At 52.5% G+C, this 10,179-nt stretch overlaps 1 protein-coding gene across 5 annotated transcripts in view; it reads right to left on the reverse strand.

Annotated features, from left to right (window-relative positions):
- Positions 1-8,796, reverse strand: part of PC (pyruvate carboxylase) — a 94,256-nt gene extending 85,460 nt beyond the window's left edge. Inside the window, exons 1-2 of one of the 5 annotated variants that reach the window (XM_082748608.1) lie at positions 8,597-8,796; positions 3,840-3,877 (exon numbers count right to left, since the gene is read on the reverse strand). The gene's annotated coding sequence lies outside the window, so the exon portion shown is untranslated. Of the gene's footprint in view, positions 1-3,824; positions 3,878-7,913; positions 8,016-8,438; positions 8,492-8,596 lie in introns of those variants that run through there. The other 4 variants (XM_082748612.1, XM_082748614.1, XM_082748609.1 and 1 more) reach the window with 4 other exon arrangements.
- Between the last annotated feature and the right edge of the window lie 1,383 nt (positions 8,797-10,179).

The following is a 10,179-nucleotide window of genomic DNA, read 5'->3' on the forward strand; positions in this document are numbered from 1 at the left end:
GGCTCGGGTCATGATCTCAGGGGTCCTGGGATGGAGCCCTGCGTCAGGCTCTCTGCTTGGTGGGGAGCCTGCTTCCTCCTCTTTCTCTGCCTGCCTCTCTGCCTACTTGTGACCTCTCTCTCGGTCAAATAAATAAATAAAATCTTAAAAAAAAAAAAAAAAAAGAATAAACATGCCCAAGAAAATAGAAACTATAGTATTTATAATTTTGAGTAAAGAAATCTGCACGTATCTGTTATTTTATGCACTTCAATTCAAGGGAATTCAGTCTGTTCAGAATTAACAAGTCAGTCTCAAGATTCCGATTAAAATCAGACATGATTTTAAGGATTTTATTAAGTTTAAAACCAGTGTGGCAGATGACGAACGAGTACACACACTCAAAGATGCTCACTATCATCAGCCACCAAGGAAATTCACACTGAAACCACAAGACACCAACACATGTCTTTTAGAATGGCTAAAATTTAGAGGACTGACCATATCCAGGGCCAGCGAGATGTGGAGAGACTGGAGCTCGTACACCACGGGTGGGCGTGTAAGATGGCACAGACACTCTGGAAGAAGACGGGGCAAGTTCAGTTACATATACACCTACCATACGCTCTGGCCACTCCACCGCCACATGACTGCTCAAGAGAAAGGAACTAACTATGTGCCCGATAAAGACTTGGACACAAACATTCAGAGCAGCTTTATTTGGCACCACCCAAAACTGGAAACAACTGAAATGACCAACGGCAGGTGAATTAGCAAACAGACTGTGGGGCGCCCACATACTGGACTGCTACCCAGAAGCCAACGGGGAAGGACTACTGATGGGTGCGGCAACACGGACAAATCTCAAAATAAGTGTGCTGAGCGAGAGAAGCCAAACAAAAAAAGGATACACACTCTACGATTCCACTTATGTAAAATTCCCCGAAATGCAAACTGTTATCTACAGTAACAGAAAGCAGCTCAGTGGGTACTCGGGAAGGGAGAAGCGGAGAGCAGTGGGAGGGGAGGCCTACCGAGGGGCACGAGGACACTTTCAGAGGTGATGGATGTGTTCACTGTCTTAACTGTGGTTAAGGTCTCCCAAGAGGAAACATACGGGGAAACGTATGTTTCCCCATATGTACATACAGTGTACACAGAAGATGAGCGATTTATTATGTTAACGATACCTCAATGAAGTGAGCAGAATAACTTCAAAATGTTAAAACATAAAACAATACTAAGAATGTTTAAGAGAATTTGTCAGGTTAATTTATTAGACTTACAGGGATTATTTAAGCATTAGGGATGTTTGTTAAGCAGACAACTGGAAGTATTAAAACAATTAAAGAAAGTTGAATGCAATTTACAAATTCAATTTAAAATTTTCAAATGAATTAAGTTCACAAAGGAATCAAGTCCTCATCAAAAGGTCCCTTCAAACTGGTTAGAATTTTCTAGAATCATAAACAGAACAGAAAAATATATAGGCTTTACTTAAAAGCAAAATTTAAAAGAGTAGAGGCACCGGCTGGCTGGCTCAGTTGATTAAGCATCTGACTATTCATTTCTGCTCAGGTCATGATCTCAGGGTTGTGAGACTGAGCCCCATGTCAGCTCATGCTGGGCATGGAGCCTGTTTAAAATTGTCTCTCCCTCCCCTCTGCCCCTCTCCACTCTCTCCAGAATAAACAATACATTTATTATTAACGATTTCATATTAATAAATTTCACACTGATGAACAACACAGCAGTAAAAGCACTCGAAGCAGACACTGATGTGCAAATACAACAGATCAGAGCACGCGTGCTCCGGAGTAACCACAGTCCCTCCCAGACCCTGGGCTGGCCAGTGACAGACATGCAAAAGGTGCCACACAGATCCTAGAGACTAAGCATGACTCAGCACAGAGCGAGCACGGAATTTTCCCTAAGGCCCCGGCCAGGGATGGATGTCTGTAGGGAGGGAGGGGAGCTGCCACATGTGGAGTCTGGCCCCACTCCACACACAGCTGGTGGAAACGCACTCAGAGCAGCCCTGGCGATCCGCCCGCCTTCTCCGGCTTGCAGGCCAATCAGGGTAAGGAGTTATGGGACAGCGGTGGCGATGAGGGGGTGCTGGGATGACCTCCGCCACACCTTCTGGCATGCTACCTAAGACAACAGCACACTCCCATCCCCCTCCCTCTAGGATCACCAAGGAGACAGCAGAGGAAGACAGGGCAGCCACCTTCTGTGGCAGTCTTAGTTCAGTAACTAAGGAAAACTCCTAGGACTCGGCGGGGACTTGGGGATGAAGCACCAGACAAGCCTTAACAGATCAGATGACATGGTCAAAGGCAGCCCTTCCTGGCAACTAATGTTCCCTTGCTGATGGATCTGGGGGAAGACAGATAAGAAAAGAGGGCACTCTTTAAGAAGTGGGGGAAGGCCAGAATCTTGGATTCTGCTAATCAGCCTTCTGCGGGCCCCCATTTCTCAGCTGCGTGAGACAGGTGGTTAGGGCTCTCACCCAACTCACCCCGCTTTCCTCGAAGGGACGCAAGTACGGGCAGTAACGTTCCACTCCACCAACCAAGAACAGAAGGCGAGAGCAAGCAGAGAGAACAGGGCAGTGGAACCTTTGTGGAGGGTATAGTCCATCAAAAATCCGTATCCATGGCCATAAAGCAGGCCTTTACTCTACCTGCTTTTCATGTGATGAGAATTTTTTTTTCTTTTAAGGTAGGCTCCACACCCAATGTGGGGCTTGAACTCACAACCCTGAGATCAAGGGTCACATGTCCTACCCACTAAGCCAGCCAGGCACCCCACTCCACCCGCTTTTCAAAGCAAACACAAACGTAGAGTGGAAACCGGCCACGGCTGGTCCAAGACCTAGAACTAGAGAAGGCTGTGGGAACATCTCAGAACATGTCAGAACAATGCCTGGGTCATGACCGGTCACCTGAGAAAAATCCCCACACAATGGGCGGAAACTCAAGAATCCCAACGCCAAGGAAGCTTCGCCCTGGGCACAGAGTCTGAGCTCTGGGGAAAGTTGGGAACCACGAAGCCGCCAGAGCACCTGGCTATGAAGCGACCTGCCTCCGGGTGTGGGCAAGAGCCATGATCAGTGCCTGAAACACAGGTGGGCGCGCCAGAGAGCGAGGCTCGGGCCAGGCCAGGACGTTCGTGCTAAATGAGCAGCGGGAGACAGGAGTGGGTCACTAGGTAGATTCCTGCCCAGGGGATGCACTCAGACCGGGCATTGGGGAAACCCTGTGCGAGAGCAGCAGCTGGTTTCACGGGACAGGGCTGCCGGAGCACTATGTGGGCAAAGAAGGTCCAACTTCGCCCCTTCACCCCCTTATCGCTGGGCCTCCTGAAGGCTGGATGTCCTTGCCTGGAAACAGCTCAAGTGTTTTTACAGCCAGCCGACAGAGCCCTCCCATGTCCTGCTTCACACCTCCCCGAGCCCCCCACTGCCTGGCTGCCTGCTCTACCCACTGACTCAAGGGGTCTTCCCTGAGACTGCCCAGCCCTAGACCTGCTTCTTGGGGTCCTGAGAAGCTCTGCTGCGCCCCCTTAACTAGCTTCCCCAGCCGCACCCTTCCAGACATCAGGCCTCCTGCACAGGCTGCCGGCTACCAACTGAGGCCAGCGGAGAACCAGATGTCAATTTCCCGGGTAAACCACGAGAGACCAGGAACAGACAAGGACTGCTTCTATTTTCCAAAACTCAGAGCTCGGCCTCTTTTATTTATTGAACTTGATGACTGACATGCCAGGACTGCGAACCTCTACACCGCTCCTGGAGAAGACCCACGCGCATCCCAGGGGCCTAGAATGAGGCATGGACTTACCAGGCACGGACTTACCCTCAGTTTTCTGTCAGCTCTCAGAAGGCAGCTGCTATCTAAAGTAAAAGAAAAAAAGAAGTGTTATCTTCATTTCTTCAGGCATTCCCCCAGAGAACCCAGGAGTGGCAAGAACACAGCTCTAGAATCCAGCGACCTGTTCCTTTGCTTCCATCTTAGGGACCTGGGGCGGGGGTGGGGGCCCAGGACAGCACAGGGCTGAGAGCATCCTGGCCCTTGTCCAACAGTGTGGGTGGCCAACAGTGTGGGCCCCACCCATGCCTCTCGGTCACCCATTCCCATAACCAGTCAAAGCCGCTTTTCTCATCTGTGAAATGGGGGTAACCGCAGCACCCAGCCTGCCCAGTTCGCAGTGACGCAACACACACAAGCCACTGGCACGAAGCCTGGTACAAAGGACGCTCACAGACATTAGCCAACGTGCTTAGTAAGGAGCGTTAGAGTAAAACCCTTTGCTGGCACCCACCACACAAGAACGAGAAGTTCTAAAAACCTTTTTTTTTTTTTTTAATTTTATTTATTCACCTGACGGAGATCACAAGCAGGCAGAGGGAGGGGAAAGCAGGCTCCCCGCTGAGCAGAGAGCCCGAGGCGGTGCTCGACCCCAGGACCCTGAGATGGAGATCACCAACTGAGCCGAAGGCAGAGGCCCAACCCACTGAGCCACCCAGGCATCCCGATTGTTTTCTGTGAAGTGTTTTCTCTTCCTGCCCACCTCCATTCAGCCCACGCCCACTTTCTCAGCAGAGCTGTCTCCAAGCCTCAGGAGCTACCTACCCCTTGGATTCCCTGAGCCTGGTTCCTGTCTCACCAAGCAACTTGACACTAATTAAGAACTGTCTTACGTGACCTGAGAGCTGATATGTCTGTCTCCTACTTCCCTATTTCCTCAGATCTTTTCCTTTAGTGCTAACATACACACAAGAGAGCACATCCCTTGTTTCAGACCCAAAGAAGCCCATCATTTTTTGGAGTTTTACAGACCACTTGGGGTTTTTTTTGTTTTTAACATTTTACTTATTTGAGAGCAAGTGACCATGGGGTGGCAGGGGGTATAGAAGCAGACCCGCTGAGCATGGTGCCCGACAGGGGGCCAATCCCATGACCCCAGGACCCCAAGCTCGTGACTAAGAGCAGAAGCCAAGATGCTTAATGGGCTGATCCACTCCAGCACCCCTGGACCACTTGTTTCTGAGAAGCCACACCTGTCAGCTCTAGCCATTGGTCAGTAAAGAGCAAAATGGAGACACAAGCCAGCAAGCTGCTGAATGGATTGAATCCATGTTCTAAGAAGATCAGCTGCCTTAAGAAATTATGTCAAGGCTCGAAATCTTTGGGGCATTCAAGTCAATAAAATATTTATCAAGCACATACCTTGCATGAGGCAGCCATGCCAGAAGGTACAGGCTCTGTTTCCAAAAAGCCCAAGAGCAAGTTGTTGAGGGCAAGCTAACAGAGGATGAAAACAGGTAATACAGGAGAGGGAACCAGGCACGGACCCCCGAGCCTGGCGGCCTGGGGCGGACGTGTACATGAGGGCCTAACAGCCCCTTGGTTGTAGGGCTGTTGTCATCACCAAGTAATACATGCGGTGGGATTAGCAAAAGCCCACATCCAACTGAACAGACTTGTAAAGACTTAATAATGCAGGAAAGCCTGAGTCCGGAGGAGTCAGAGAAAACAAGGTTGCCAAGGAACAAGACGGGGGGGGGGGGGGGGGCACCAAAAGGCAAGTCTGGGATGATGGCAAGCAGTCTCAGATGAGGCAGAGGCAGAAGAAGGTACCTGTGGAGAGAAATGGAAGAAAAAACCCAAGAGATGGCCTCACATCTTTTCGTTCAGGGGGTGAGAGGAATGTTCTTCCTTCCATCATTTCCCACGTCTACTATGGCGCCCTACTCCTTTGGCAGCTCAAGAACAGGTCTACAACTGAGACTAGAAGCAACTAGGACAGAGACCAAGGGAGAGTGAGTCAGGCCCAGATGAGGTTTCAGAGTAACAGGCAAAATGGCCCACTTCTGCAAAGGAGGCCTCCGGTGAGAAAGTAGCCCGCACACAGGCACTCTCTCTCTGGATGGGAGGAGTCAGGACCCAATCAGAAGAGGGTCAGATGCTGTTGGGAGACAGCCAACAAGAAGGCCCACCCTAATCCTCAAGGAAAATTCTACTCAAGGGAGGTGTCCAGCTCATACGGCAGGCAGCGTGCCAGTGACAGATCTGCATGGTCTGGGGCCTGGCCAGGCCTTCCTCCCAGATTCGCTGCCCTAGAACAGTCATCAGTGCAGTTCCTAAATGGGACCCTTTCCTGGTTCTCCAACTTCCTCACTGGTTTCCAATTTGAGCCATTTCCAGTAATTGAAACATTTGTCCACGGCACTGACAAGTCACAGGGCAGAGGGACACAGAGAACTGCGAGTTGGAATGTCCTGGGTCTGAAGTCTACCCTGCCATGGTCCCAGGGCCTCTGTGAGCACTGTTGGGAGGACTGGCACCTGGCACAGCACCTGGGGTACTGGGTGCCAGAAGGGAAACAAGGAGAAAGCAAAGAAGAGGGCAAAAAAGAAGAAAAGGGGGGGGGGAGGCAGGTGGCCTGTATTGGTACGTCAGAGGAAGCAAGGGTCCAGGAGGCTACCCAGCAGGGCGAACTTCCCAGAAGGATGATCCTGGAAGTAAGAACTGGCACAGGCTTTGGGAGAGAGAATAGAGAATAAGGCACAGAGGGGACTTTGGGACAAATTGTGGAAACTTTGGCTGGCAACCGAATTCAATTCAACAAACAGATATTGAGCAACTATGGTGAACAAAGCCCATTCCAGCAGGGCAGGGCAGGGGAGCCACTAAGAACCAGAGGCCGCTTGCTCACACAGAACACAGACACACACAACCTGTATCTGCTGGGCCCTCGGAGCCCAACCAAACCCCATTCTGCACTTGCAGACCCAATCTCACTTCTGCCTTTTTCTGCACCATAGCAAGCGCCCTCACCTTGTTACATCTCCTGGAGAGGCCTCTTCAAAGTGCCCGGCCAAACTTCTACTCAAGTGGGAAGTGCGACTCCTCCCATCTTCTCCCCCACACCTTCCTCAGCCTTTATCTTACAGGTTTTAGTTGCTTAAACTCAACTCTCCTCCATAATAAAACCTGGACTGCTCAAATCCAATCACTGCTTCTTCACTGAAGGATCCAGTGGAACTGAAGAAGACTCATGACTCATCTCCTCCAAGAAGCCTGCCCCAGTCTCGCCTATTTCTCCTCTCCCTGGCCTTGGTGTGTGGTCTGATTTGTGGGCCTTTACTGAATTTCCTAAGGGCCTCCTAGAGACCATGCTGCATCCACGCTGGGCTCTCTACAAACATCTGTGGCACGCTGACTCACTGGTTAGGTTCTTTCTTTTTCTCTCCCCGGTTTGCCAGCAGTCCTAGGGCAAGGATTAACCTCACCTCTGAAGTCTTCTTCCAATGCCCAGTTTAGGACTCCCAACATGGTAGGGGTGCAAAAGAATGCCATGGAGAGTTCCAGACTTAGGATGAGCACTGGGCAAACAGAAAAGCTGTCACTGACAGTAACCACAAACGCCAAGCACATCCAACCCCACCACAAGTGTCTGCATCGCAGGCAGGGAAAGGGTGGCAAGGGAAACCAGGGCTCCTGGCCCCAAGGAAGACAAAGCCAATGGAGGCTAACACTGGGATCTGGCAAACACCCGCACTTCCTGGAGCCTCAACTTTCTCAGCTGCAGAATGGGGACAACAGCCCTGGCCGCCTCTCGCTCCCAAAAGGAGTGTTTCGATTTTTAAGACTCATTTCAAAGCTGCCAGGAGCCTAGGGACTTGGCCTCACCTTAGCATGTGTTTGATGAGGAAAGAGCTCGAGAGAGGTGAAACAACTCACTCAAAAGTACACAAAACAAGTCCCGCTGGAAAGAACCTGCCAGGGCAGGTCCTCAAAGCCAGGGCTCCGATTCCGTGCCCAGGAGGGAACTTCCAGGACCGCCCGCTGCTCCTCACCGCCCCCGGCCAGTGCACTTTGTAAACTGCTACAAGCCCGAGAATAACGGGCTGAGTCCATCCCCACCTCCTCCTCCTCACGGAGCAGCCTAGGACGAATCGCTGCTTCCCCCTCCGAAATCCATGGAACCGAGGATCCCGACAGGGTTACTACGAGAATCCCTACGGCAGTCGGAGTGCAGGCACCTGGAACACAGAAAACCCTCGCCTTGCACCCCACGGCTTTCTGCAGGGCTAAGCAACTTCTAGTACGTTGGGGAACGCTTGGGCTCCCGATTTTGACAGACTTGTGTTCCAACGCTCAGGGACCTCGCCCTTGGCATTTGAGGGTTCCGCGCGTCAGTTTCTCCATCTGCAAAATGGGCCCGAGGGCAGGAGTAAGGCCGCCGGCCGCCGACGGGGACGCGGGGCAGACGGAGCCAGGCGAGGAGGCGGGCCGGGGTCCGGGCGACAGGACCCCAGAGCAGGGTCTCTGGAGCGCGTGCGCGCGCAGGGAGGAGGGCGGGGGTGGACCCGCGCCGGTCGGCCATCCCCGTGGGAGGGGGAGGGGGAGGGAAGAGGAGGGAGGGGCGCCGCACGTCGCGTCTCGCACCGCCCGCCGCCGTCTCCTCCAGCCGTCACTCGTGGAGCCCGCACCGCCTTGGCGCGCACGACCCTTACATAAGCGTCCCCCGCGGCGGTGCTGGCGCACGCCCACCCGCTCCGACCCGCCGCGAGTACAGGAAGGTGCGCAGCGCCGCCGGCACTCACCTCCGCGCCTCCGCCGCAAGTCGTCGCCACCGTCTCTACCGCCGCTACCTCCACTGACAGGGAACAGCTGCGGTTTCCGCGCAACCGAACTTGCTGCAGTCCTGGCCCCGCCTTACAGACTTCTTATTGGCTCAGGCAGCCCATCCCCTCCTGTTATTGGACAGTGACTCCCGTCACTCACCGCTCTCGGCTCAGGACTCCTCCCTACCCCCCGCCTACCCGTCACGTTTAAGCCTTGGCGCCCCACGTCAGCCCCGCCCCTCGCGTCGCCGGCGGGTCCCGGGATTGGTGAGGAGGCTGGGAGAGCCCGCCCCTGCCGCACCACCGCCTACTCCCTTGTCCATAGAGCCCCACGTGGGCCGCACCGCCGGGGCCTCCGCCCGCAATAGGCGGAAGTAACTGGGCTCCGGCGCGCTGTGATTGGCTGTCGGCGGGGGTGGGGAGGTGCGATTCATTCACCCGAGTAGCACGTGTCTCCGAAAGCCGCAAGCATAACAGATCGCACGGGGACTCAAGATATCTGGCCTGGACTTAAATGCACTGAGCTGACGGGGAAAAGGGGAGAGGAAAAGGGTTTGCGAAGGGCAGGGCGAAGGAGATGGCAGTCGTACCACACGGGTGTGCGTGATTTTGTCCCTTAGCTGTGGGAGTGGTGGTGATGGGCAAGAGTCCGTCTCTGTTTGACCTTGGACAAGCAAACTCATCACTCTGAGCCTCAGTTTCTTAATCTGCAAATCGAGACCCCTGGGGACCTAGAAGGTTTAGAAGGCTTGATTAAACAGAAAGCTTCATAAGCTGGGCTCTCTGCCAATTAGGAGATATGAGAGTGACCAAAACCAAACAAAATCTCTGCTTTACATTGAGAGAAAAGACATAATAAAATATAGGGTACACCAGATGGTAATCAGGGCATGGAGGAAAAATAACCCGCTTCCAGACCGTGGTAAGGATCAAGGACTATGAGAACATCTTGTTAACCAGAAATTGTTGATTGAGTATGGAGAAATATTACAACTCCATTCCCTGTCAAGTCTGTCACATTCTCTGTTTTGTCTCTCCAACTTTCTTGTCCTTCCTTCCACCTATCTGGCTGAACTTCAACGTAGGTCAGTCCAACACAGTTATTTTAGTAGCAGAGCAAGGATTAGAATCCCAGTTCTCCAGATCCACATAGTGATTCGATTAACAATTCATTTGATTGTGCACCTATGATGAGCCTAGTGCTATGCCAGTGCACAGTGGTGAAAAGACAGGCCCTGTGGCATCACACTGTAGAGCTTACATTCTATTAGATGCCCATCCTAGGACACTTCCCTGCATCAGAACTTCATTAATGCTGGAAAGAATTAAAGCACTGTGACCTTGGCCAGGGCCCCTCCCTCTCTGGATTGAATTTCCTCTTAGAAGCCATTGGACTCTGGGTGCCTGGGTGGCTGGGTGCCTGGGTGGCTCAGTTGGTTAAGTGTCTGCCCTTGGCTCAGGTCATGATCTCACAGTCCTGGGATCTAGTTCCTGCTGGGAGCCTGTTTCTCCCTTTCCCTTTGCCTGGAGCTTACCCAGCTTGTGTGTTCTCTCTCTCTCTC

This window comes from Mustela nivalis (genome assembly GCF_964662115.1).
Source record: "Mustela nivalis genome assembly, chromosome: 9".
Taxonomy (NCBI): Eukaryota; Metazoa; Chordata; class Mammalia; order Carnivora; family Mustelidae; genus Mustela; species Mustela nivalis.